Source organism: Stegodyphus dumicola, chromosome 2 (genome assembly GCF_044657685.1).
Source record: "Stegodyphus dumicola isolate Sdum_Otavi_A_Nest chromosome 2, ASM4465768v1".
Taxonomy (NCBI): domain Eukaryota; kingdom Metazoa; phylum Arthropoda; class Arachnida; order Araneae; family Eresidae; genus Stegodyphus; species Stegodyphus dumicola.
In genome coordinates this window covers 204,288,066-204,315,807 of record NC_140769.1, presented here as the reverse complement: position 1 = coordinate 204,315,807, position 27,742 = coordinate 204,288,066, and the positions used below count along the sequence as shown (strand labels likewise).

The window sequence follows — 27,742 nt, the reverse complement described above, 5'->3', positions numbered from 1 at the left end:
AGATGTTTAGTCCTGTTTTTATCTACTTTCCTGGAAATACTTATTCACATCAGAGCTGGTGTTCGTAAGCAGACAGTCGCCACGAGGAGGTTCACTGTATATAAACAAGATGAGAATGTAGAATTGAATGCGTAAGTCTGTTTTGCTAAGATCTTCAAAACCTGCGAGTGGATATTTTTCTCAGCTTCTTCAAGGATGATTTTTATTAATTGCACCGGTAGTATCTGTAGTCGTTGTTCTGAATTACAAGTATTGTCAATTTATTAAAATGATTACAATTGCTTTTCAGTTTCGTGATACATGTGGGAATCTGAAATCCTGCTTTTTCAGTTATCTGTATAGTCATGAAAATGGAACCCCAGCTCATCGATAAAAATTCAATCGCTAAAATAGCCGATTATTTAAATAAGACCTTTAGTGATTTCTTATGCATGTAAGAGTTTTTCTAATCGTTGTTCCGGTGTTTGTCTGTTGTAAAGATATTAGGTATTTTTTGGAAGCAGGTAAGATGAAAAATAGGAATTGCCTTCGCCGGGAATTGAACCACGGACCTCTGGAATATCGGCCCAGCGTGCAGAACCACTACACCACGAAGCCACGCTAGGAAGGCGGGAGAAATACCTTATACTGTAACCGGTCTTATTTAAAATTTATCGTTGGCATCTGAATGCAAAATAATTTGCTCTGAATTAATAAAAGAAAAGGATTGTGAATTGTTTAAAAAAGAAAGAAAGAAATATCTGCATTCATTGAAAACCATGACGTGGATTCCATTAACAGTTAATGAGTATTTCGTAAAAGCTTTACTGTTTTCTGCTTGTTTTGCCAAAAGTTGTAGTATAATGTCGATATAAAACACTGAATGCTTGGAATTCAATTTTTATTTAGTTAAAATGCGTTGTAGAGACATTAGGTTATTTTGAAGCAGGATATTTGAAATATGAGCATTGCCGTCGCCGGGACTCGAACCACGAACCTCTTGAATACGCGCCGAGTGTACTGATCATTACACCATGAAGGCATGCTAAGAAGGCTGGAGAAATACCTTATAGCGTAACGTAATTTTCCAAACTATTTATGTGGAATAGTTAATTTTATCGAGAAAAATCGATTACTGTAATCGATTTTTTCGTCACTCAATTTAGGTAATCAGGGCTGTACTGTAACTAACAGTTGAATTTTTTATGTTAAGTATGGTTATATTTATTATCAGTGTTTCCGTTATTTTAATATAAAGCGTACAATTTGTTATTAAAATAAAAGAACTTTATTGCTAGGTCGGTCGGTTTATGTTTGTAACATATTTTTAGTTATTTCCTCGTGCATGGTTATATTTCACATACTTGAAAACCATGGAGTCATTATTCGCTTCGCGTTGTGGAAAAAACTCAAAGGATTAAAGATTAATCTCCGTGTTTTCCCTCCAGCAGTACTGCCGCAAAATCCCTCTCAAAATAAAGCAAAACTCTTATCCTAGTCCGGAAAAATGATTGGTGAAGATCGGCATTGCATTTCCTGCACCATTTCAGGCGCGTTGCTTCCCTGCACCTGCTCTGGCTAAACAAGCCTCATCACATGTGAGATAAAAGAGTGCCACGGATCAATGACTCAATCTAAAATCAGCTTCGATAATAGAGAAGAGTTTGGAAGCTAAAGGATGAGTGGAAAGTTTGGGAAAAGAAAGAAGAAAAGGACCTCCGCAGCTTCATTTTCGATTAGCACATCTTCATTTTTTCCCCTTCTTCTTTAATTTTGAGCTGATGCGATGCCTTTTTTTTTTTTAACTATTTAGTAACGTCAAAAGATTTTTTTTCCTAGTTTCGTTTTTTATTTTGCTCTGTTCTCATGCGCTTATTGTAACATCAGAATCGATTTTTTTTCCATCGCAGTTATTTGTATTCTTCCCGATTTAAATATCGGAGAGATATTTGAATCTTTATTTCAAGACTTGGAAAACAAGCTCCAGATATATTGATTTATATCGAATAAATATGTTTTTGGAATTCCAAACATATAGCTTTGCAGGAGAGGCTTGTTCAACAATGCGGCATTTTTACTCCCTCTTCCTTCTGTCTTTCTCCGACTTTTCTTTTTTCTTTTAAATTCTTTTTTCCAGAAATTTAGATGAAAAAGCATGTTTAACTGAATATGCTATTGATCGTATGGTAATGTTGTACTTCCTGAATCTTTACTGAATGCCATTTGAAAGGTCAGGTTTTTGATAGCAAAATACATAAGAATCTGTTGAATAACCACGGCTGTAAAATTGTGTCTTGTGTATGCACTTAGACAGTAATCGCTACTCAAAAATAAATTTTTAAGAACTTGTTCGTGTATAGTAACGGAATGTGTGTAGTATTTTTCACTAATCAGAAAGAGTATGTAAACAATTATGTACTGCGGATAGTGTTAAGTATTTTTGAAAGGATTTCAGAGTTGTTTATTTAATGTTTAAAATGTAAATATTTGTTATTTTAATGTTCTGTTTGATGCCTTTCTTTCTATTTGATGTACTTTCTGCATTGTGCTTTCCATTTCTATTTAACTTGTAGATACATTAGGTATTTTTTGGAAAGCAGGAGAAATGAAAAATGAGCAACGCTCTCGCCGGGAATTGAACCACGGACTTCTGGAATACGTGCTCAGCGTGCTGACCACTACACTACGAAGGCATGATAGGAAAACGGAAGAAATACTTTATAAACGGCTTTCAAAGTTTCTGAATCAGTGTAGGTTTGCGTTTAGAAAGAGCTGTCTTCTCGTTTTTGGTAATAAATGGAATTTTTTTAAATTGTAGTCATTTAAATAAATTCATTTTTCATCAAGGTTTACTATATATATTCATTCATAGATTGTTAAATAGTAGTCACACAGGGACTCTGCAACTTGACCTGCGTTCAGTAAGTTTCCTCGACAAAAGCGGTGAACATGTTGTTTTCAAGCATTTTAAGCTGTAAATTTTTGTATATTTTTTATTTTTTTTAGAGATGTATTTTAAACTTCGTAATTGGTTTCTGCGTCAGCGATTTTCCTGTCGTAAGTAAAAATTTTATTTTAGGATTATTTTCAAATGGTACGTTCTTTTAAGTCTTCTGTCGGTGTTAAAAGAAGTGAGGAGCGGATTTTTCCTTTCCTGTTAAAAGCGTTGCTTATTTTGCACTCAGAAATTTTAACAACATTCCTCTCACAACATTTTTGAATTGCAGATTAAGAATATTTCTTTTCAGGAAGGGAAGAGCAAAAACATATCTTTCGATTTATGGTATTTTTACATGCAACGTTTTGAAGCAAGAATGAATTCCAAAATGGAAGATGATCTTTCTCATTCCAAACTTTACGATTTTACTTAAAATTTTACACCATAACATTTATTATTTCTTAATTCTTTTATAGAAATCGTTCTGAAAAATGTGTAATGTGTTTACACCCTCTGTAATTACTGTACGTATGATAAGGGAAAAAATAGATTTTTGTTTAGTCAAATTTAATAATAAGTTATATATAAATTTATAATAAAATATTATAATATATAAATTTATTATAGTATATTATTTATCGTATAAATAAAGAGTCCTTCTGTGTATTTATGCCATGTGTATAAGGAAGATTTTCTTGCAGACATTGATCATACGAACAGTTCTTGATTCTTGAATTTTCTTTCAAAATTCTCGTATTTTCATTGAAAAATTGAGACACAGTAGAAGACAACATCAAATCCGTTGCGTCTTGTTAATCCTGCAGTCACCAGTACTATAATTTCTAATAGTGTTGATTGACTGGAATAAGACCCAAAAATATCAAATACCTACGGAGACCGAAGCTGAACACCTATGTATACTTATTAGCATGCTACGAATATATAGCCTTTAATGTAATATCTTCCTCTGATCTCACAGAGCCTGCAGTTAAAATAGAAATCTAAAAATTTGAAGAAAAACGTTTACAACTTCACATTGCAGTGAATGATGTTTGGCCTTTTTATGGAATTAAATCATAGCTTCCTGGACTACTAATTAACTGAAAGCTGCGGCGCTAGCAACTCTAACACTTTGCCACGGAGATCGGAATCTTGTGGTCCAGTAGACTTGGTATTTAAATCGTCATGAAAAGTAGTCTTTTAAATAAATTGGAGAGGCTTGGTATCAACATTCGTGCCAGGAAACAAATCCAAACGTAGGCATCGAGACCAGAAGTGCGGAAGTACACTTTTCGTTAGCATTTCGAGCTCCGTCAAAATCCTTTTCCGTTCTCAAGAACACTTAGGTTCCGTTTAGACCGGTGGTATAAATGTCATAACTGGTTTAAGCTGAGCTTCGTTGCTAGGTAACCAGACTTTGCTACGTCACAAAAACTGGTTTAGGGCCTTTGGCATAAAGTTCGAAGTTTCCAACTTTATGGGTATTTGATATAAGAGTCGACCAATCAGAGCGAACGCGCGAAACCTGAACACATCGACGCATGCGCAAATTTAGCTTCTCTAATTGGCTGCAGCTTATATCCTGTCTTGCAGGTGTGAACGGAGCTCCCGCATTTTATGCCTTATGACTAAACCTCTATGACATTTATACTATCGTCTGAACGCAGCTTGAGGCAGCAGTAGCGCAACAGGTCCTTGTCTTAATAAAAAATGGCGCCACGATAGCTAACACCGGGATCTCATAAACCAAAAAGCGTACAGGATAATTTGAGCAACTTCTTTTGCAGTCTTTGTAATGGAGGCTTGAAATGGAGAATTTCTAACAGGGGCTACCCGTGCAGGTGATGCGTACAGTAAACTGGGCTAATGATCTGCATGTAAACTTTCGCTTAAGTTATACTTAGCTTCGCAACGTGTAAAAAATGTAAATTTCCAACGATATATATAACTTTATGTATTATTACTAGAACGTTCATTTCATTATAATGTGCGATGAATGCTAGTGCAGTTATATGAAAGCGGTTTCCTTAATGATTGCAAACGAGTTAAATAAAACTAGACTCAAACAATCATATTTTATACTTGGATTTATGAAATAAAATCTAAGAAAATTTAGTAAATTGCAATCAAAGTTTGTATTTGTAACCTCATATTAAATGTTTCTTTATTGAGAAATCAAGAAAACACTTTTGATTTTATTTTTATGTGTCTTGCCGTAATTATTGGAAGAGAGAACCCCGTACGTAAGGCTAAATTTAAAATTGCCTTCAGAGATATATTTAAGGAAATCTGAAGTGGTTCTTGAGTGCGAATCTCTTTTGCGAATTTTGAGGAATACCAGAACCGTCCTACTTATCCAAGTTTGAAGTGTGAGTAGTGTGAGCGAAATTTATAGGAAATAATTTAACTACTTGGAACAAATCGGGTCTTTTTGAAAATAAGAGATTTAAATATTCTTGCGTAATATAATAATATTTTGTAATATGTACAACAACATTTATATCGTTATCGTAACTATTTTGATAATAATATGATTTTATGTGCCAGTTTGATTTTACTGTATGCAGTGCTTTTAACTCCGAACCTTCTCCTGTTTCTTAAGGTGGACGAGGCTGCCCCGTTCTATTTCTGGAATCCTGATTAAATAAGAAAAATAATATAATTGACATTTTGGGTGAAGAAACACAAAACGGTCATTATTATGTGATTATCAACTTCGATGACTTGAAAATTAAAATCAGTACAGAAATAACGTTTACATTTAACATTTCTCCTACCAAAAGTATTTGAAATAGAATAAAGAATATCATAACGAATTATAATACAAAACTGTCCTTTTTGTTAAAAAAATTTTAACACAAAAGGAAGATCTATATTGTTTTCCTGATGAGTTTGAAAATTTAGACTGATAGATAATATCACTGGTTGGTGGAATCAACAATCAGTCAAATTACGTAGGAGGGTCTGGGCTCTGAGACGGAACTCTCAAGTTAAAAATATTCATTATATGGGTAGAAGTGATGACAGCGAAAGAGAGATCAATTCCCCTGGGCCACGTAAGAATTAAAAGTGCATATCCTTCGTTCCAGAAATTATGAAACCAAAAAGCTGTGAACATGTTTTTGTTTTTGTTTTCTTTATCTAGCTTAATGTAAGTTTCAGCCCATGAAAAAAATTGATGACATAAGATAATATTAAATAAATATGTTTTAATGAATAAAACTCATGGAATAATGATTTTCCTTTTATTATCTACATAAATTGCACTTAACATTGATATGCTTTCTATGTTTTCTTTTATCAGTTATTTTTTTAGGGATAATAAGATTGGGCCAAACATATAATAGTTTTTGTTCTTCCATACACACACACAAATAATAATAATAAAAAGAAGTCTGAAAGCTTTCAGATTTTATATTACGCCCAAAATGGCTTTTTTTTAGCGTTTTGTGTATTACCTTTATTTATTAAATATCATGTTTTTCGCACTTAAAGCATAAAATTGAATCCAGTAGCAATATCGCAAAATATTTAAAAGAGCATATCATTAGAATTTCTAATACACAGTCTCGCGTGCTGGAAATAAAAATTTATTTTTTTCCGTACAGTATTGCCATTGCTCGCTTTGAAATCGTTGAGTTTCTTAATCAAAGCTCATAAATGCTTTATAAAATATGAAATAGGTAATAAAACAAATTGCAAATTCCCAGTTTGGGCTCCCAGACGCCCGTATTCGAACGGAGACGTACGTTATTAAAAATTTGATGGACCTAGGTACCGTCGTTTTATCACAATGCGAGAAACATACATTATGCAGATACTTCATTTTTTAATTTCTTTAAATATAATACAAAGCTGTAATATTTGGTGGAAACAATTTCAAAAGTGATTCGCTGTTTATACTGAAACGACGCAAATTGCCAAATCGAAATTAATAGCCCTTCTGAGCTAACGCTCCTTTGCGCTTTAAAAAAAAAAAAAAAAAAAAAAAAAAAAAAAAATGAAAGCTTTCAGATTTTACATTACGCCCAAAGGTGCGTTTTGTAACGTTTTGTGTGTTTTTTTTTATTTATTAAATATCATGTTCTTCGGACTTAAAGAATAAAATCCAGTTTAATAGCATTATCGCAAAGTAATTTTAAAATGAGCATATATTTAGAATTTCCGATACACAGTCTCGCGAGCTAGAGATATTTTTTTTTTCCGAACAGTGTTGCCATTGCTCGCTTTGATATAGTTGAGTTTGTTCATTAAAAATGTTACAAAATACGAAATCAATAATAAAACAAATTCCAAATTAGGGCTTCCAGATGCCCATATTCGGTGGAGGATTACGTTATTCAAAATTTGATGGCTCTATGTACCGTTGTTTTATCGCAATGCTAGAAACATGCATACGCTTATGAAGATTCTTCATTATTTAATTTTTTTAATATAGCACGGAGCGATAATATTTATTGGCAGCAATTTGAAAATTGATATGCTGTTTATAGTGATTCAACGCAAAAACGAAATTAGTCGCCCATCTGGGCTAACGCCCTTTGGGCTAAAAATGAGTTTTAGGGGTTCCACAAAACAAAACTTGAAGATCACTGGTATAGAGTTTTCCAAAATCACAAGCTCCTCAGTAGCCAAATTTATTAGACTTCTGTAGTTCAATCAGACAAATAGGCTGGCTGTATGGCGTTATCATGGTTATCTGTAGTAGAATTTTCCTTTTGCTCGGATTGCCTTTATCTGTGAAGGGTAAAATGATATCAGGTAGAGCATAAGAACCCCCTTTGTTGCTAAAAAAAAAAAAAAAAAAAAATCCGTACTTTCGCAATTCCCGTCCGCTTCTCACCGCGTTTGGAGAAGGTAATACTCAAAAGCGAGAAAAACTAATACCCTAAAAACTTTAGAATGGTTTCTTTCGATAGGAGAAAACGATTCCAATACTGTACTTTTAAACGTCTCGCATCTCTCCTTCGCTGACTTTAAAGTGAACATGGGAAGAAAGGGGGGGGGAGGAAATGAGTGGAAAAGTAAAATCGAATTGTTTTGTCCAGTTTTATTTTTCGTTTTACTTATTTCTGAAACTGTGTTTTTCACTCCCTTTTATTAGCTTCTGCGTGAAAAAAAAGGACTGTGTTTTTTTTAACTCTTGTCTTTTTTTGCAGTGTTAGTTTCCGAGGAGTGTATCAGATCTTTTATTAGAAAGGTTTATTTGACATTACTCGTATCTCAGTGTCGCTATAATAGGAGGAGTGTGAAAATATACTTTTTTAAGACATTCGATTCTGTCACATTGCTGATTCGTACTTAAGTTTTTTTTTTCTCTATTTACTGGACTATGTTTTCTATGGATTCTCATTTTCCTAACCTTTAATTTATTCGGCGTTATACCCTTCGTAAATAATTTTTCATTAACAACAGAAACCTTGAGGGTCTTCGTTTTCGCATTAAACATCAAACTCTGTACGAGATCTTTCCTCTGTTAATGAACGGGCCGATACAAGATGAACGATTTAATACATGATGCAAATGACAGTTAACTAATTAAATGCATTCAGTGTTTTCTGTGACTTAATGTAACAGTAATAGAACTGCTTAGCAAATATTCTTAGAACAATTTTTAACTGCAATATTTAAAAGAATTAACTTTTGCAGCAATTTAGGAGAATTATAATGAGTGGTTTTCAGAAAAAATTATTAAATTTGGCCAATTTATGTTAAAATGAATCTTTTTTATAATTTTTCAGTGAACGTTATCCTCCCCCATCGAAACGAAAAACGTGTAAAATCAACGGAATCCTTTCATAACGCTGCTAAGATAATCGGCCAGTCCTTGTTGAGACAGAAACTTTCACAAGGGTGTCTCTGCATAAAAATGTCCGTACCTTAATGAAGATCAGTGTCTAATTTGCATAATGCAACATCCATAACGGTGCAAAAGCACTTCTATGCTTGAACGTCGCTATGAAAGTTGAATTTTCATTTGCTTTGCCAATCAAAATTAGCAAACTGAAACCTTATTTGCATAGCAGTACTCCGTTTTAATAATGCCTGACGTTTCTGAAGGCTGCATTTTTAAAAGTAGGAAACCAATCTGCATAAGGATTATGGAATCTTTATTCGAGAGGACAGGGTGCTTAGCATTTTCATTAAAGTTTTTTTCTTGGCTAAATGATTTCTGTTATTTCGAATAATGCCCGGTAGGCATAAGAGTACTGGTATGTTCGTGCAGGGTACACCTGCAAAGGCGTTTTAGGCAGTGGCCATGTTCAGTAAAGATGCAGACATTTGTATGTCGGAGGTCTCTTAAAGTTTCTTGTTTTTCGAACATTGACTGACTTGCACAAATATGCCGTGAGATCACACTTATGAAAGCTTTTGTCTCTTCGAATAGCAGGCAGTTTTCATAAAAATGTCGGCACATTTATTTTGGAGCACTTTTAAGAAAGTTACTTTCTTTTCGAACAGTGGCCTAAATCTATTGCCTATCTCCTATCTGTAAAGGTGCTATCTCCTTTATTCGGGACCATATTTAAGAAGTTTTCCGTCTTTTCAAATAGTGATCAACTTGCATGAAAGTGCCGACACCTTTATTTGGGAGCATACTTAAGAATTTTTCTATGACTTTCGGAACAGTGGGTGACTTGCATTAAAATCACCAATATGTTTATTTGGGAGCATACTTAAGAAGCTTTCTAGTTTTCCCAACAGTGACCAACTCGCATAGTGCCAACATTTTTATTCGAGAGCATACTCAACAGGTTTTCCGGCTTTTCGAATAGTGATCAACTTCTATAAAATTGCCGACACCTTTGTTTTGGAGCATACTTAAGAATTTTTCTATGCCTTTGAGAATAGTGGCTGACTTGCATACAAGTGCCAACATCTTTATTTGGAAGGATACTTAAAAGTTTTCTGGCTTTTCCAACAATGGCCGACTCGGATTAAAATACTAACATCTTTATTTGGGAGCATACTTACGAAGCTTTCTGGCTTTCCCAGCAGTTGGCGACTCGCATTTAAAAGTACCAATATTTTATTTGGAAGCATACTTAAGAAGTTTTCCGGCTTTTCGAACAGTGATCAAATTCCATAAAAGTGCGACACCTTTATTTGAAAACATACTTAAGAATTTTTCTATGCCTTTCGGAACAGTGGCTGACTTGCATTAAAGTGCCAACATCTTTATTTGGAAGCATACTTAAGAAGCTTTCTGGCTTTCCCAACAGTTGCCGACTCGCATTAAAAGTACCAATATGTTTATTTGGGAGCATACTTAAGATGTTTTCTGGCTTTCCGAAAAGAATACCCGACTCGCATATAAGTGCTAACCGCTTTCTTTGGGATCATATTTAAAAAATGTTTTGCCTTTCCGAATAGTGACGCACTCGCATAAAAATGCGACCTTTATTCGAGAGCATGCTCAAGAAGTTTCTGGCTTTCCGAAGAGTGGTCGACTCGCATATTAATATCGACACCTTTATTTAGGAGCATACTTAAAAAAGATTTCTTTCTTTCGGAGCACAGTCGTTTAACCAAAGTAATATCCGGGAACAATATCCATGATTAACTCTAAATCACAGTTAAAAAAAAGTAGTTTTAAAGCACACAAAACATGAATATTACAATTAACAGAAAAATACCGTTGATAATTTAGTTATATTTACAAGCTGTGTTATTCGAAAAATAAATTCATTAAATCAAATGTATTCAAACTTCTCACAGTCTCTGGCAGTCGCGTATCCTGACTTTTTCGTGTTCCTGTCTACTCGTATGTTGCTTTTTTACGTGACAATGCACCTGCTATTTGGTTTTGTTCACATTGTTCTTGTATTTCTGTCGGAGATAATATGAAATTGATTTGAATGCTTAGACACGTTTTTAAGAATGAGCAATTACTTTTAACGAATATTCTAACAATATTTATATATTTATCTATTATGTTTAAAAAAATTGCATTGTTGCGGATAAAAACAACTCTCAAATACTACGACATCATTTGTTTTCCTACTTAGTTTCCTTTCCTTTACTGTGTGTTCAATGTACAGTTTTGTTTTATGCTGATGATTTGTAATAGTAATTTTCCCATGGTTTTGCTATAACGCGTTTAATGTTTTTGACAATGCCCGTTAAATTATCTTCTGGCTAATCGGAGGTCGACTATTTTTGCAGATAACTAAAGTACCTCCATTCGGCTCTAATATCACGAAAACGTTGACTATGATGTACAAGGTTCTGTAATTAGTAAGCTATGTTAAGTTGACTTGCATTTATAATTTTAGAAACCTTAAGTTGTTTGAGATCTGCTAAAAATCAGTTGCTGTATTTCATGTGAAACTGCGAAATTAAAGTGCGTTTTTATTACAGTATCTGACATGTAGTTTGTAATATCGGTGCAACTACGTTTGACATTGTGATCTTATGTTTCCCAAAGCATACTTCTGTGCGCATGCACCGGCCCTTAGAATTCCAGGCTTATTAGCCCGATGGCAATTGCGAGAGCAGCGTTCATTAAATAGTTCGTAATTAATGATTCCCAATGTTACGGTTTATGCCATTCCTTTAAATTATTACTCCGGTGTTTCCGTGTGACAAGTCCGCACTGAAATCGAATCCGTTTACGGATAATTGCGAAGAGAACTATTTTATCTTTCCTGTTGGCAACATGCCCACAGCCGGCAGAAACAATTGCCCCCATTTTTTTATGGCGTTTATCTTTCAAATTACGTTATTGTTCACTAATTTCTGATATGGCTGAAGGGCCTGTTTTTAGTTAGAAGGCCTGTTATCTTGTAATTGGTTCGGCATGCTGAAAGTTATGTGGAACCTTTAGTATTATAGAAGGGACTTGCAATAAGTTTGTTTAATTGTTTTCTTTTCGGTTGCTATTTATTCAGTTCTTTCTTATCATTTGATTTTGAGAGTTATGTTTTAGAATAAAATCTTACGCATTAACAACGGTTTACCAATGCTCAGTTTTTTTAGGGGGGAGGGGGGTTTGAGGGTATAAACTAAATTTACGATTAGCATATGGACAACATTAGGATTTAAGAGCTAAAAAACGTGAAAAAATAATTTTTGTCGCGAGGACTGGAGCCACGAATTTTCCAAGTGTTAACTGACCGTCATAACCGCTTTAGGGAGAAACATAAGATCTACCCAATCAAATTCTTCCGCCATATTTTAGTTCGGGCTCCACTACAGACCTTTCAAAGGGCCTTTGTCCCTGAAGGACTATTGTTTTCGTTTTGCGATTCATCATTATAAACGGCGAATCACTTTCCAAACTGTTGCCACCAAATGTTAGAGTCCTGCATTATATTTGAAGAAATTCAATAATGAAAAATCTGCATAAATGTATGGATATTTCTCGCATTGTGATAAAACAACGGTACCTAGAGCCATCGAGTTTTGAATGGTGTAATCCTCCTACAAATATGGGCATGTAGAAGACTAAATTTGAAATGTGGAATTTGTTTTATTATCGATTTCATATTTTGTAAAACTTTAAACGAATTTTTGAGTAACAAACTCAGCGATTTCAAAGCGAGCCATGGCAACACTCTACGGGGGGAAAAATACCTTTTTATCTCCAGTGTGCGGAACTGTGCATCGGAAATTCTAAAGATAGGCTCATTTTAAAATTATTTTTCGACATTGCTATGGAGCTGAATTTTATGGTTTAAGTGCAAAGAACATGATATTTAATACATAAACGTAGCACACTAAACGTTAAAAAAACGCCCATTTGGACGTAATTTAAAATCTGAAACCTTTCAGATTTTTGTTTTTTCTTTCTTTCTTTTTTTTAGGGGGGGGGGCGGGGTGGAATGTGGTAATTACTTACAAGCATACTCTTTTCACAAGAGTTATAAAGCTATTCGAACTTTAGAACTTTTACTAGGCAAAAACAGGCCTTAACATGATTAAAAGCAGCAGCCCAAATGCGTTAGTATTCTCTTTTCATGATATACTTAAAGTTAATATAATACATGCGTGTGCAATTCGGATTGGATTTCACTGCTTATACATTGCTCTAGCGGATTATGTTTTTTTATTGTATTCTGATTTTAGAAAAATTTCTACTCAGAGGAAACATTCGATGATCTTTCTGCCTCCCCCCCCCCCGAAACAAGTGTTCGTTTGTTTTTTCTTCTTAACGCAAAAATAAGTTATACTTGTATTTTAAATTCGGCTAAAATCCAGTTATTCGGCAAAAGTTAGTGATAAAAGACAAAAAAATTCTTAACTACTACGAAAACTGGGTATTGATATGATGAACTGAGAAAAGAATAAATATATATACATATAACATCCCAACACTTAGCATTGTATCGGGAATTCTAAACATATATATTTTTAATGTTATATATATTTTTTCACATATATAAATAAATTTATAAACATATATATTTTTATGTTATAACATTATATATTTTTTGTTGTTGAACTGTATGTGGCGTAAATGCGAAGAAAACGATGCTTAATAATAAAGCCTGTGTAGAGTTATTAGGATTTTTTTGAAGTAAATGAAAAATGAGCAGTGTCCTCGCCGAGACTCAAACCGCGAATCTCTCAAAATAGTATTTGGATAACTAAATTGGATTTAAAATATCTATTAACTCTCATTCGTATCATCAATCGAAATTTAGTTGTAGAGACATTGGATATTTTTTGAAAGCAGGAGAGATGAAAATTGAGCAATGCCCTTTCCGGGACCAGAACCACGGACCTCTCGGGTACGCGCCGAGCGGGCTCACCATTGCATCATAAAAGCATACTATGAAGGCGGGATAAGTACCTTATATACCCCCCTTTTAAAGGGCGACTGGGGATTATGGGACCCTATCGCCAAATCCTGGTGGTGGAGAATCATCATCCACCACTTTTTTTTTTTTTTTAGTTCGGGCGCCACTGTAGAGAAGTTAGAATATTTCAATGTCAGTAAACTGAAGAAATGTGGAATGTCTTCGCCACGACTGGAACCACGGGAACCTCGAGTACGCGCCGAGCGTGCCGAGCAGTACACTGCGAGGTGAGTGGAAGAGCAGAGAGCTCAACGAGAACGTAAAATTTTTAATGAAATCTTTTGAGCAGCCGTTAAAATCTGAAGCCTTTCAGATTGAGGAAGAGCACCCAGGGGGAGAGGGTCTTCCACCCCTCTCCCCTACCACCAAACCACGCAAGAGGACTTTCAGCTCGCCATATATTTAAAGTGCCCCCATGCCGGAAAGAGGCTATACATTTACAAATATCCGTGCCATCTCCGGGATTCGAACCCGGGCCAATTCTGTAACTCATTAGGCTCTCCTAACCACTGTATCGTCTGGGCGGCAATTTAATTGTTAATTACTTATTATATTATTTAGTTATATTTGTTGACCTTATCTGATGCCTCTCCATATGGCTTTTTGGTGCCTCTTATTTGCGAAATTAATCCCTGAACTTTTACCGTAAATAAGTTATATATTTTATATATTATTTAAAAGTATTTTCTTTACATTTAGATTACAATTAGACTTTACACTTTTATAGAATATTTCTCCACATAAAAAATTTAATTATTATGAAAAAATATTAAACACATATGCTAAAAAGGTGGATGTGGATAAAAAAATGAGTTCAGTGATCTCCAGAAAAATGGAACACCCCATTTTAGTCCCTCTGCGCTCACTTAAGAGGTATGTGCTTTATGTAAGTTTTTTCCTCCATCTAGATCGTTTATTTATATATATTTTGTAGCCCAACCACTGTAGAAAAAGTAGAAATTCTGCAGACCTACATCATTCACTTTCTCTCGTTCAGTGCTTTAATTCGTGCCAAAAGAAAACGAAACGAATAACTAAGCTTTCAGGGTCGACTGGTGTAAAAAATGAATAAATGAAAAAGTTCTTTTCTATTATTAGTTCTCCCCCATAGCCGCACCTGCACTTCCCTCCCGAAAGTTACAGTTAAGAGGGATGTTACTTGAAGGGTAAGTGTCCCTGAGCGTGTGTTCCGCTTTCCGTGTTGTTCTTGAAGACACAACCGTGAAAACGCACACGATCAATTCCGAACCGTTGTTTGTTACGTGAGCTTGATTTAGTGCGGATATTAAAAGAAAGTGAGTAACGCATTTGTTTAATTTGGAAAATGAGCTTTCTTGTTCTTGTCAGTGCATTAGTGTAAGTTATCATTTGTTTTAATCGAATAATTTATTTTCTTCTTCACTTCTTAAAAATGATGTATATATTTTATGTAATTCCGCAATTACAGATTTTATAAGCTTGTTTTGTTTGGCAACGGCTTTTAAATTTCCATTTCTTCCTTCTCATTTGAATCGATATGAAATTTATCATTTTTTATGTCAATAATAGAACTACAGCTGTCTGGGCGAATGTTCGGATTGGTTATTTTCTCTTTTCTAGACGAGCAAAAGTTAAGTTATTATTAAATTATCGCTATTTAATTTTTCAGTGGCTTAAATAATATGAAAAATAATACAATAATATGCACATGTCATGAAAATTTTGATTCTGTCTTAAATGCTGACGTTAATGATAGCTGAATGTTACAATGATGAATGTAGTCATCGCTAACTGAATTACACTTGTTTTATTTGTTGCAAAAAGCAGATTAAATACACACAAGGAAACCACCTGGTGTTCCATAATTATATAAGCGTGAATACGCATGGTTCACATAGCTAAAATTATTTGTAGAAGATAAAAAACGGACGACATGCTTTTAAAAACACAGAGAAGTATAAGAAAATGAAAAGTTACGATACTGATATCAAATTCAGAATAACGAAGTTATGCTTCCGCTTTATTTTTATTCGTTAAATCCATTGCATAAAAGTCTTGTTTTGAATACTTTTAATTTCCTTGTTGAATAAAAGATTTCGGTTTCACCTTTGGCGTTCTGTAAGTACACACGTCATGAGCTTTATATCATAATCATACGGCAGAGATTAATTTGAAAATGGCACTTCAAAAAAATATATCATAAGTATTTTTAGGATAAAAAAAGAAATAAAAATTAAAAGGGAGTCTTAATGGTCTCTTACAAATTAAAAAATAAAATTTTATTTAATATATCTCTTACATGCATACTTTTAATGAGAATTGATTGTCCAACAATGTATGGTAACCAGTTACCACAACAAAAAGGACAACAAGTTTTGTTCTCAGATAACACTTTCAATGGTGGTCTTCCTAAGGGAGGTGGTGGCGGCGAGAGGGTTTACTGTTATTGATCGACAGCGTAGCCGTCGTAAACGGATTGCTCACCGTATTTTTCACAGCTGCAAAACAATTCAGAAGTATAAAAAAGGTCAAAAGTTCTTATGAACTATATTGCGATCAATTTTATTTTTGAAACGGCAGAATTTGTTTGAATTAATTTATTCTATTAATTATTTTTATGATCGGAAAGAAATTCAAATTAAATCTTTGTGTAAGAGTAATTATGTTAGAACCTTTTATGTTTATTTATTTTTGGTGTGCTTGTTAATTTACTAATTATTTTGCGTGAAAATTTATGTTTCATGCTAAAAAAATCTCCACTTCCGGGTTATCACTTTGAAAGAAAATTTAAGCTAGATCCATAACAGTGTTTCTTAGCTTCAGTTTTTTCAATTAATTCTCCCCCTTTCTCGAATAACCTGTAATATAAGAATTTAATTTATTAATAACATGTATGATCATGCATTTCTATAATACATAATATAACATTACAAAATACATTACAACCTTTTTAAAATGTCTTTCAGCATTTCATAAAAGCATATATTTTGAGTTTTTCAATCCGTGTAAAAGATCCGTTTTAGAAATTATAAACGTAAAATAAAAACTCATTTTCAAGATAATTTCGTAAGACGTTCCGGATGATCCAAACTCCACATTAAACTTTTAAAAATGGTAGAAATTTCAAAAGGGATATGTTTTATGTTTTCGAGTTGTTTCAGTGGATCATTCCCTATCCTGTTACAAGTAATCCATCACTTCAGGTTTCATTTGCGGTTTATGCTGTTATCTTTAAAAACCTGTTCGCTTTGTGCGTGATGAACATGAGATTTTCCCAAGCAAAATGAACTTTTATGATTGAGCATTAGTTCGCAACGGATAAATTTTATTACAATGCCTTCTTTTTCATACTGTTTGTTAGTGGTTGCAACATTTTATTCTTGACTTCGTTCATTTTGTCCAAACTTAGAATAGACGCACCTGCACTTTCTTATGGTTAACGTTTCCAGTTTCTCCGAATCATACTGTCTGGCGAAAAGACGTTTTCTTGTTCTCAAACATTTGGGAAGGCGTCTTTAAACGTCTTAATAACTTTTCCATAACAATGTGTTGTGCTTACCAGCGGCCGAGCGGTAGATGCCACTGAACTCTGGTAATCGGTCCGGGGTTCGAGTCCCGGCGAACGGGCTAGATGCGGGAGCGTTTTCGTGGTTTTCCCCATGTGCGATATGGATATGAGACAGTTTCCCTTAAAAAAGGCTCCACGGGGCATCACGCCCTTTCCATGCAGTGCCCAAGGGCAGAGCACATAACAAGTAAAAATAAATGCGTTGCGAAATAATGCTGAATCATAAAAATTCATTCTCCTTTAAAATAAAATTCATCTCCGCCTTACACCAAACAAGACTAATAACATAAACTAGTGAACGAGTGAAATAATTTCAAGCGATACATTACTTGTAACAGTGCAAAGGTGTCTGTGGTTGAAACTATTTGCCATTAACATACACTCTGGAATTTGCATACTTTTTGAAAATTTGATATGCGCGACATTTTATCACCGAAATTAAAACTTTTAGCGTTGTTATGCGTGAGCAGATGATAGCAATATAATATAAACTCTGATAAGCAGACGAAGACAGACTATCAGTTTAACTTTTTTTTTCCTTGATTTTTTAATAAATGTCCTTTTATTTATTTATTTAATTTTTTTTTGCTATCTTTTGAGCCTATGAGGCAGTTTGCCACTGTGCTTCTGGTTTTCTGTGTTTCCCCCCCCCCGATGTGGTTTCTTCCGTGTTGAATATTGGATGGATTTTAAAAGTATTCTTAATTTACTTTGCATTATTACTACCATTTGTTGCTGCTTTCAGTACGCAGTTGGATTAGGTTTGAGTTTATTTATTCATTTTTATATGTATGTATACATATATATATATATATATATATAAACCTAATAAGAGGCTAAAAGTTAAAAACAAAATTTTTATACCTGTCCTGGGTTATAGCTGCAGGATTGAAGTAAAATAAACTTAAAGCATCTAAAGTTAAAAGTAAATTGGAGTCAAAGCAAGACAATTCCTTAACAATATTAATAATTGAAACCGTGTATAAGAGCTTTAACACAATATCTAAACAAATCAAAATAAAAATAAGAATTCACAGTAGTTCAAACTCGAAAAATAAAAATGCTGAAAGGGAAAAAAATATACAAGATAATACAAAAATATAAAAATTAATCTTCTTTTACAGAATTCATCAGCGAAAAATGAATTAAAGCTTCATAAAAGGCGATTAATATGTTTCGAAAACGTGTTTCGTTTTTCTGGTTCATTTGATATCAAAAACCGAAAAAGGAAGCAAATAAATTTTCGTTTAAGACATTAAAATTAATATAAAACAGATATGTATATATATATGTGTGTGTGTATGTGTGTTCTGGTACTATTGTTAGGTGTTCAAACTGACCCTCTTTCCAATATATATATATGTTGTGTGTGTGTGTGTGATGTTTTGCTTAAAGGCGATTTAGAGAGTGTAGACACCAATTATTTTGCAATCATAGCCGAGATGTTTAGGGATGTTGTTGGCATACAAGTAGGACACGTAATAGTTAGATGGAATTAGGAAAGCCGCAAATAGCTGGACGTTCACCACAGAACTTAATTTTTTACGACTTATATTCTTGGTTTACACATCACTACGGATGCGACAAGCTACTTCATTTTCTATGTGCAACTTATCATTTTAAGACAATAGACACTACAGCAAGGCAGTGAGACAGGAGCTAGCAGGCAATGCATAATTCCAGTTAGTTTTTCCGGTGACGCAGGTTAGGTTTCAGGAAGGGGACTTAGCCAAATGAAAGTTAGTAATTTTGAATTTTCATATTTTAAATTTGATATTCTCTTTTTTGGTTTTGCTTATTCGGCCTCTCATTTCTTGCAGTTTGCCACTGTGCTTGTGTGTGTGTGTTTTTTTTTTTTTAATTTTTGCATGTGATTTATTCCGAATTAAATATGTGAAGAATTTCAAACGTATTATATATAGGTTGTAGACAGAATATGTTATTAAATTATTAGTGTTACCTTTTGCCTCTTGCGAATCATGTCGGTCTGAGATTAAGTTTTTAATCAATGATTCTTAAAAATTCTTCAGTCTAAGTCCTAGTGTTCTTTATTAATGGAAATCCGTAAGCAGCAGCTTAATGAAGTTAAGAATATCAAAACCGGGCTGTTCGATGTCCCGTATATTTCCATTAATGGTCTCTTAACCGGGCTGTAAAAAGGTAAGAATTCGTTCAGCATTAACCGATAATGTCCTTTTGAGACTTCTCGGTAACTTGAAGGCATTTTCCTATCATTGCTACGTAAAAGATATCGATAACTTCTCAAAATCGATTCCTCGGAGAGAGCGGTGATTGCAGTTCCAACGCGGTAAGAACATTATCACCAAACCAAATTGCCTGGAAGTTTAAATTCTTCCTATTTATTATTTAAATCGCTTCAGCGATTAAGAAACTCGTTTAAATCGTCCATGCCGAGCTGCAAAAGTTAATCTATGTTGTGTTTCGAGTTTTATGGGTTATTCATGATAGCTTCCTCCGCGTACGGCTGTTAATTAAGTATTCTGAGTCGTGGAGTTATCTTTCGGAAAATTTGTGATGTCTTGTAAAACTCAGTTGACCTAGTAATTATTTAATCATTTTAGTTTTCATTAGCTTTTCGCGATAAATGATACGGACTTCGAATCTATTAAGCAAATGAGCCGAGTTTAATTTTTTTTCTCTTTAAGTTTTAGCTATTTTTTTCATTTCCAATTTTAAAATAAAAATAAGTTGACATAATTATATTTTAACTACTTATTTTAAAGTACTTTTTCATACTTTCTTGTAGTTTCATGCTTTTAATTATTATATGTAAAATGGTTTTAAAGGAGATGTGTTTATATTTCTAGCGGTGAAATGTTAAGATAATAATAATAATAATTTTGAATTCTTCAGATGTACAGTTTATTTCATTTTCTTTATTTGCATTTTATCTCATTGAAATTCAAATGTTCTTACATTTACCACTTGCATGTCTTGTTGAATTCTGAAAATGTCTTGTAATCATTCCGAATATTTTCCTTCAGCCTTTATTCTCCATTTTTTGTCTATATATTAATTATTGGTCAGTATATGTGGATTTTCACTAGTGGCAAAGCACGTATGCTCTGTATATGTAAGCTCCATTCCAATTCCGAAGGAAAGCACCTTAGAGGATGAAATACGAGGTGTCTCTTATCTCTCTTTTTCCATCTCTAAGAGAATTTAATGTGGTTTTTTTATTTTTTAAAATTAATTTCCATATAAATATAATTTCTCTCCTCCAACATCTACAAAATATTTTTGCTGGTGTAGGAGAGGTACCTATATCAAATCGCCCTCAAAATCGATAGAGTTAAGTCCACGCCAATGTAAAAGTATTTTTTACCTCACTGGTGTGTTTCACTTCCGGTTAATAATGATAATCGATGAGCTGTCGAAATTTCGGTAAAAGAAATCGGGATTAACGGTGTAGAACAGGATGAAGATTTAGTTCTGGTTTTAAAAAATTATTCGTTCATATGTGTATGTATAGTCTTTGAATATCCGAATACCGTGTTTAAATAGCAGTTAAATATCCATATTCGTTTCATTTATCGCTGGTAATTATCAGTCAGACGAATGAAATTAAAGTTCGTAGTCTGTAATATTTATATTAACATCCACGAACAATAAATGGTACTTCTCATACTTTTAGACAGCGCGACAAAGCAAAAAATCCTCCAATCACTTCTTCACCGTGCAGCATTACTTTGGACAGCCCTCCATAATGGCGTCAGAAGCACTTTAACACCCTGTCGGTGGAAGACAGGTACACGAAGATTTTTCATTGAATTCTTCTCTCTCTTTAAATCGCTGACTCCGCTGGCGTTTTCCCGATGTACTATTATTGGATGGAGTTAAGATCCTTTTATTTTGAGACATTATTTCATCATCTTTTTTTTCTTTCCTCGCCTCCCTGAGAAAGATGACAGGTCTTGTGAGCTGCAATCCTCTTCTTGCGTGCAAGTAGTGAGAGTAATATTAAACTTTAAAGAAGATCTTAGATTTTTGACATTAAATATAATATGACGGTGGATCAAAAAGTAAGGTATCTAATTTTATTTGCTGAATTCGTAATACTTAGATATAAAAAAATGTTATACATCTGAAAATTATTTATGTTTGTGACCCATCCAGTGAAATTTAATAAAAGTATGGGTAATAAAAAAATCCCAATAAAATCCCAGTACAGAGATTTATTTTGATTAAAACGTTTTCTCTTAAATTAAAAATATGTCCTGTAGTTCTAGCGTTTCCTTTACTCCACCAGATTGTGTAAATGAGAGGAGTTTTAAATACGAGAAAAAATTCTGACGCTATTTTCCATCAGCCTTTCTGCTTGAATAATAAGCACAGACTGAGCTAAAGTCACGCAATCAGACTTTCAAGAATTGGCAAAATTTCAGATTGGATGTTAAAGGGAAAATTGTTTCAACTGTATGACATCTGTATTACTGTCATAAGTAGCATATCGCTTGAAGTTTGAGTTGCATTTTTTGCTGTTAGTTTTAAAAACCGTTTCTTTGTTGAAACGTGAAGGTGCGTTCTCTCTAAGCAGAACAAATTTTTGCGCTTAGTCATTACTTCATAACTCATTTTTATGGAAAAGTTGTTGAATGTTTTGAAAAGTTGTTGAATGTTTGAAGTTTCCAAATGTTTGTGAAACTAACAAGACAACTACTTTCAGAATTCCAATAAAAAATAGACGAAGTCAGGAATAAAAATGTTTTAGTCAGTCACCAACAAAGCATGTGAAAAAATGACATCGGAATCAAATTTTTGTTTTGCGAAGTAACGCTGAATCATAATAATTCGCTCTGCTTGGGAAAAATTCATCTCCATCTTGCACCAGACAAATGGATTTTAAAGCTAACAGCACAAACTTCGACCAATATTTCAAATTATACTTGTGAATTTTAAATAATGTAATTCTTCTGGTAGCAATCATAGGCACAGATTTATGTCATCCCTGATGACGAAAATTCAATCCGAAGAAAACCTCAATTACATCAACAATTCTGTTTCTTTCTCTTTTTTTTCGGGGAAGGGTTAGAGGAGCCTCAGGCCCGTTGCACACCTATTAAATCATTAGTTTCATTTTATAAGCCACATTCTGGGCAAGCATTGATCATAACAAGCGTTGCATTTTCAGAAGCTATGCTCAAATCTGCTCTTGCAGAAATACTGAAACTTGAAAAAAATCTAACTTAGAGAAAGTTACAGTCAAAGGTAGCACATGTTGACCCCACGGTTAAAGCACTTCGCCTACTATCAAGTATGAACTATCAACTAACTAATGTAATTACGTTCTGTACGCCATTTGCGCAAAGTAAATTTGTGTTAGCTAGTTCAACTTTGTTCTTCGAAAGAAAATCACCTGTTAATCTTCAGCTTTTTTTAAATCTCTGTTATATTCATCTAGTGTTGTTAGTGTTCTGGTATTGTTAGTTAAAGACGGGACGTCCAGAAATCTAGGAGATTAAACAAATGTTTATATTAAGAAAAACTGAGTTTATCTTTATGAAAATACCTGATAAGAGAATGAATTCATTTATTGATATTGCGTAATTTTGCTGCTTGCGTTAAAAACAGCCTCAGTGTTTTCCTGGCAGTGAACAGGTATAATTTTGAATGGCTAATAATGGGATAAGAACCCATTGTTCTTGCAAAATTTGCTCAAGTTCTTGGAAACATACTGAAAGCGGACATTGCGCTCAAACGTTTTCACTAAGTTTGATTGCAGGAACTATATAATGTAGATACCGGGTGATTAAGGAAGGTGCGGACGATGAGAAAACCTCAACAGCATGTTTAGCAAACCATGTCTAGATTATCTAACGTGTATAAATTGGGACTTGCTATCTTGTATAAATTGGTAATCCCTTTCAAGAAACTATGTTTATAATAAAACATGGATGAGTTTGTTGCTCAGAATGTTTATATGCAGTTGCACTTCATACCCGTTGACTCGGTATGCACGATTTTAATTATCCGTTGTTCACAGCGGAGGATAACGGTCCTTTGAAGTTTTAAAACGTAACTCAATTGATAAACATCCTAAAGGCAATATGAAAGACAACTACTGAAACAAGCTAAGCATTGTATTCTCGCAATAATCATTATATAATTAAGACACAATAACACGCTGAATAAATACTAATTCAGAAGTCAAACAACAAAAATCAGCGTTATACCTACAAAATTTTCACAGTGAACCTACAAAATTTTCACTGTGAAAATTTTGTAGGTATAACGCTGATTTTTGTTGTTTGACTTCTGAAATAATCATTATATACTCGTGCAAACACTTTCATAGCGAATATAATTAAATGGAAGAAGCAAGGAAAATGGTCAAAACCTCACGTACCTCAAGTTGGAACCTGATGCGTTCGCTTCTCAGAATTGTGCTTTTTGAAATTGATCTTTTCCTCATAAGAATGTATAAATATTAGCAGGAGATTACAGCTATTTGTGTTCAAAACATCTAACTCCTCTTCACTCTCAAACTTTCACAGAATCGGCCTATAAACTTCTCTATACTCTGTTTTAAACTTCTCTCTACCGTGTTTTTAACAAACTTTTTTCTCCTTAGCGGCATTCTGTTGCAGTTCTCGTACTCAAAAATTTTTTATTTACATTGTTGAGACGTTAGGTTATTTCGAAGCAGGAGATGTGAAAAATGAGCAATGACATCGCCGGGACTCAGACCAAGGACCTCGAATACGCGTCGAGCGTGCTGACAACTACACTACAAAGGCATGCTAAGAAGGTGGAAGAAATAGCATTACAATGGTTTCCAAGTGTAAAAGAAGTAATGCTTCTGAACTTAGCGAAACTGTGTTGTCTTATCCATTTATGAGCAAGCATTTTCCAGAGCAAATTTTCCGTCGTTGTATTAACAACAAAGTATGTGAAGGGATAGTGTGGATATATTTTATTATCATATTGTTACGGGCGTACGGGCTCAGAACCGATGATAGCTTGATGAAATTTATGTTTCCAAAAACATTTTACATTTTTTGAACTCTTCAAACAAAAGTACTCTCACTTCCTGCGAGACTTCGCAATCTAGGGCCTTTCATGTTGCATTATACAACATATTCTACAATTTACCTGTAATTTCACTAAAATTATTTACCGTATATACCCGCGTATAAGTCGATACCGCGTATAAGTCGACCTCCCACTTCGACATAAAAAATTCGTAGAAAATAAGAAACCCGCGTATAAGTCGGCCCCCCACTTCCGAAATCGATCGAGAAACTTCGAAAATTTTTGGAAAATTGGGAAAATTGGTGTAAAATGATCGTATATAGTAACCTTCTAGAATTTGTTCCGGAAAAGATTCGCGTACGTAAAATCTATCTGCATTTTCCCTTTTTAAAAGTAATATTCAAAACTGTTCAGTTATTGCGTGGACTATTTTTTTTAAATTTTGACTTGTACGCCTGTTAACAAAAGTATTTCATGAATGAACAATAACTATTATAAAGACTTATACGTACGTAAAAACTATCTGCATTTCTCTTTTCTTGGCGTGTTGGCTAAACTTTTTTATTGCTCGATATTGATCCGTTGTTCGGGGGGCCGAAAATTCTTTGGTTTAATCGAAACGTACTCTAGTTAAAGTATGAAACTCTGTGATTATTTCGTCTCATAATTTAAGTCATGAAATTACTTCAAGTAAGTGACTTATTTGATAAGTCGTCCAATTTGAGTGTGGGAAGGAAACAACTGCATTATATAAAGAAATTTTTGAACTTCCGATTCTTTTAATTTTTTATGGCCCCGCGTATAAGTCGACCCCCCGACTTTTAATTTTTTTTTTTTTTTTGTCTAAAATATCTCGACTTATACGCGGGTATATACGGTACATAGATATAAAATTTGTAAGAATATAGTAACACTGATAATATTTTACTGTGCTTAATTTATTAATTAAATTTCACCGAATTTGTTTGTTACATGGATATCCCGTTCAACATTAGCGCTCATTGTTATCAGCGGTATTCTCTGAAATGAGTTACCCGCAGATACGGGAGTACTGTCGTATGGGGACTGACATGGCTTCGTGAGTGAATAATGGGCTCGGCAGAATACTATATGACTTCCCATATTATGAACGAACTGCTGTCATGTTCACTGTTGTCAAGAAACTATCCAACTCAAAAGCTTGAGTTAGTGGTCTGTTAGTATAAACTCGACCACAGATTGAAAACAGTATGTAGGTCGATTCATAAAAAGAAATGATAGTCTTCCAGTGATCCATAATTCAGTGTGATAAATGTTGCCCACTCGCTCCCTCCTTGTGGTATTCATTTCATTAATCAGTGGTTTGATGATTACAGATTGAATATAAATTCTCTGTTGCTGGAATTCTTTGCTCACTGTTTTTGAACTATTGGGAAGCTCGTTATTCAACGCACTGTACAGTAGAGCCTTCTTATTTTTTTATCTCTATTCTCCGCAGTCTTATTTTTTTATCTCTTTTCTTTGTCATTCAAAGAAAACTTCCGTTTGCGCTGATAATTATGTTTTTCCGAAAACATGAAGTGAAGGCATAATCTTGAATGTAGTATCTCTATATGATCCAAAATAATTTGCTTCTTTGGTAGCATAAATACTAACCTTATAGGACCCACCAGCTGCCGAAAGGTAAAATCACCGAATGCTGCTAGTTCAGTACGGAATTCGAACAGCAGCGAAAACATTGCCTGCATAGGAGTTTTCGTGGTTTTCTCCATGCGCAAGGTGTATACGAGCCAGTCCCTTACAAATTCTTCCACGAAGGCATCCCTCCCCTTAGCAAATAGCCCTCGAATGCTTTGCCGTAATTAAATAAACCCTACCGAACTAAACGAGCCTTATGGATACTAATAACCTCTCTGAAACGGTATGCTAGAACACTGTGCACTTGAATTTTAAAATAGATTTACACTTTGCAGTATATTCTTGTGGAAATCCTTGTGAAAAGTATACTTTGTATGCTATAGCATACAAATTATTTAAATATAAAAATAATGGATCAGCCATATTAAAAATTAAAAAGAAAAATAAGAAGAAAAATTTCAGAGTTTGCGAAGATTTGACATTGGCAGAAAAATCCGACAAAGTACAAAATTCTCTTAAATTTGCAAAAATAATCGCGGAAATTCTGGTTGCTTCCCTGTATTTAATGTCTATAAAGGTAGATAGATACCCTTAAAAGAGAAAGTAATTTTCTGAACTGCTCTAAATCCATCATTTGCAAAGCTTTTATTCTTAGATGCCTTTCCGTAGAAAAAAGAGAAAGTTACCTTCCCAAAGACTAAATAAATGTTACCTCGAGTTAAATAGATTGAACTCTTTTATATATCTGGCAAGGATTACGAGGTTTTCGCCTCCACATCGTTGTCGATCGTTAGTCGAACAGCGTATTAAATGCGAAAGCTCAAACTTCGCGTTCCTTTCCGTTTATAATTTATGGCATCGCATCGATCATTTAACCCTTCGGTGTCGCTTTATGACCGGGGGTCGTCCTAGCGATGCGGTAGTTTCTTTACCAATCTCTTCTGTGATAAGTTTGCATGTCAGGCTCCGTTCAGACGGTGGTATAAATGTCACAGAGGTATAGTCATAAGGCATAAAATGCGTCACACCTGCAAGTCAGGCTATATATGTGTAGCCAATTAGAAAAGCTAAATGTGCGGATGCGTGGATGTGTCTACAGCTTTCCCGCTCAATAGGTTTCGTGCGTTGGCTCTGATTGGTCGAGTGTTATACCAAGTCGGCATAAGATTGAAAATTTCGAACTTTATGCCAGAACTCCTAAACTAGTTTTTGTGACGTAGCAAGATCTGGTTACCTAGCAACGAAGCTCGGCTTAAACTAGTTATGGCATTTATACCACCGTCTGAACGGAGGCTTAAGGGAATGCGACAAGGAATCGACATTCTCTCTGCCAACCGATATATCAGCTGAAATGCAGCCGGCATCCTCTCCACCAGCGCTTAATCTACATATCAGGTGAAAAAGCGGTGTCGATCTTAGCGTAGAATCGGTATCCTCTCTGCCGGTATATGATTGGTACTCCAGCTCAAAAACGCGGTGTCGAATCTAAGCTAGTGATTATCATAACACAGAATCAACAGCCTCTCTACCGGTGCATGATCAATACTAGAACTCAAAAAGCAGTTAGGTATCCTTAAAAAAAGGGTTTGGTAAACGTTTTTCTCCTTTAAGTATGCATCTTTGCTAATGGTAAACCCTATGTAGTGCAGCTATCTCAAATTGATGGCCCGTGGGACGCATGAAGCCCCTGCATATATTTCAGTTATGTATTTATTGAAAAGACAGGGTTGCAAAAATTTCAAGGTTTTACTTAGTTCAAAGTTTACATTATTTTCATTGCCTTAAAAAATGAAGTAAATAACGCAGGAGAAAAATCTATAAATGGGCTTCGTTTAATTTACAGTGACACTGTAAATTAAACGAAGC

At 34.3% G+C, this 27,742-nt stretch overlaps 1 protein-coding gene across 10 annotated transcripts in view; it reads left to right on the top strand.

Moving 5' to 3' along the window:
- The window catches only part of LOC118181150 (coiled-coil domain-containing protein CG32809-like), a 1,535,131-nt gene that overhangs the window by 1,044,830 nt on the left and 462,559 nt on the right, over positions 1 to 27,742 (top strand). The window contains exon 1 of one of the 10 annotated variants that reach the window (XM_085811664.1): positions 14,878 to 15,014. The exons of 8 other annotated variants lie outside the window; for them this stretch is intronic. The gene's annotated coding sequence lies outside the window, so the exon portion shown is untranslated. Of the gene's footprint in view, positions 1 to 14,877; positions 15,076 to 27,742 lie in introns of those variants that run through there. One more of the 10 variants, XM_085811665.1, reaches the window with a different exon arrangement.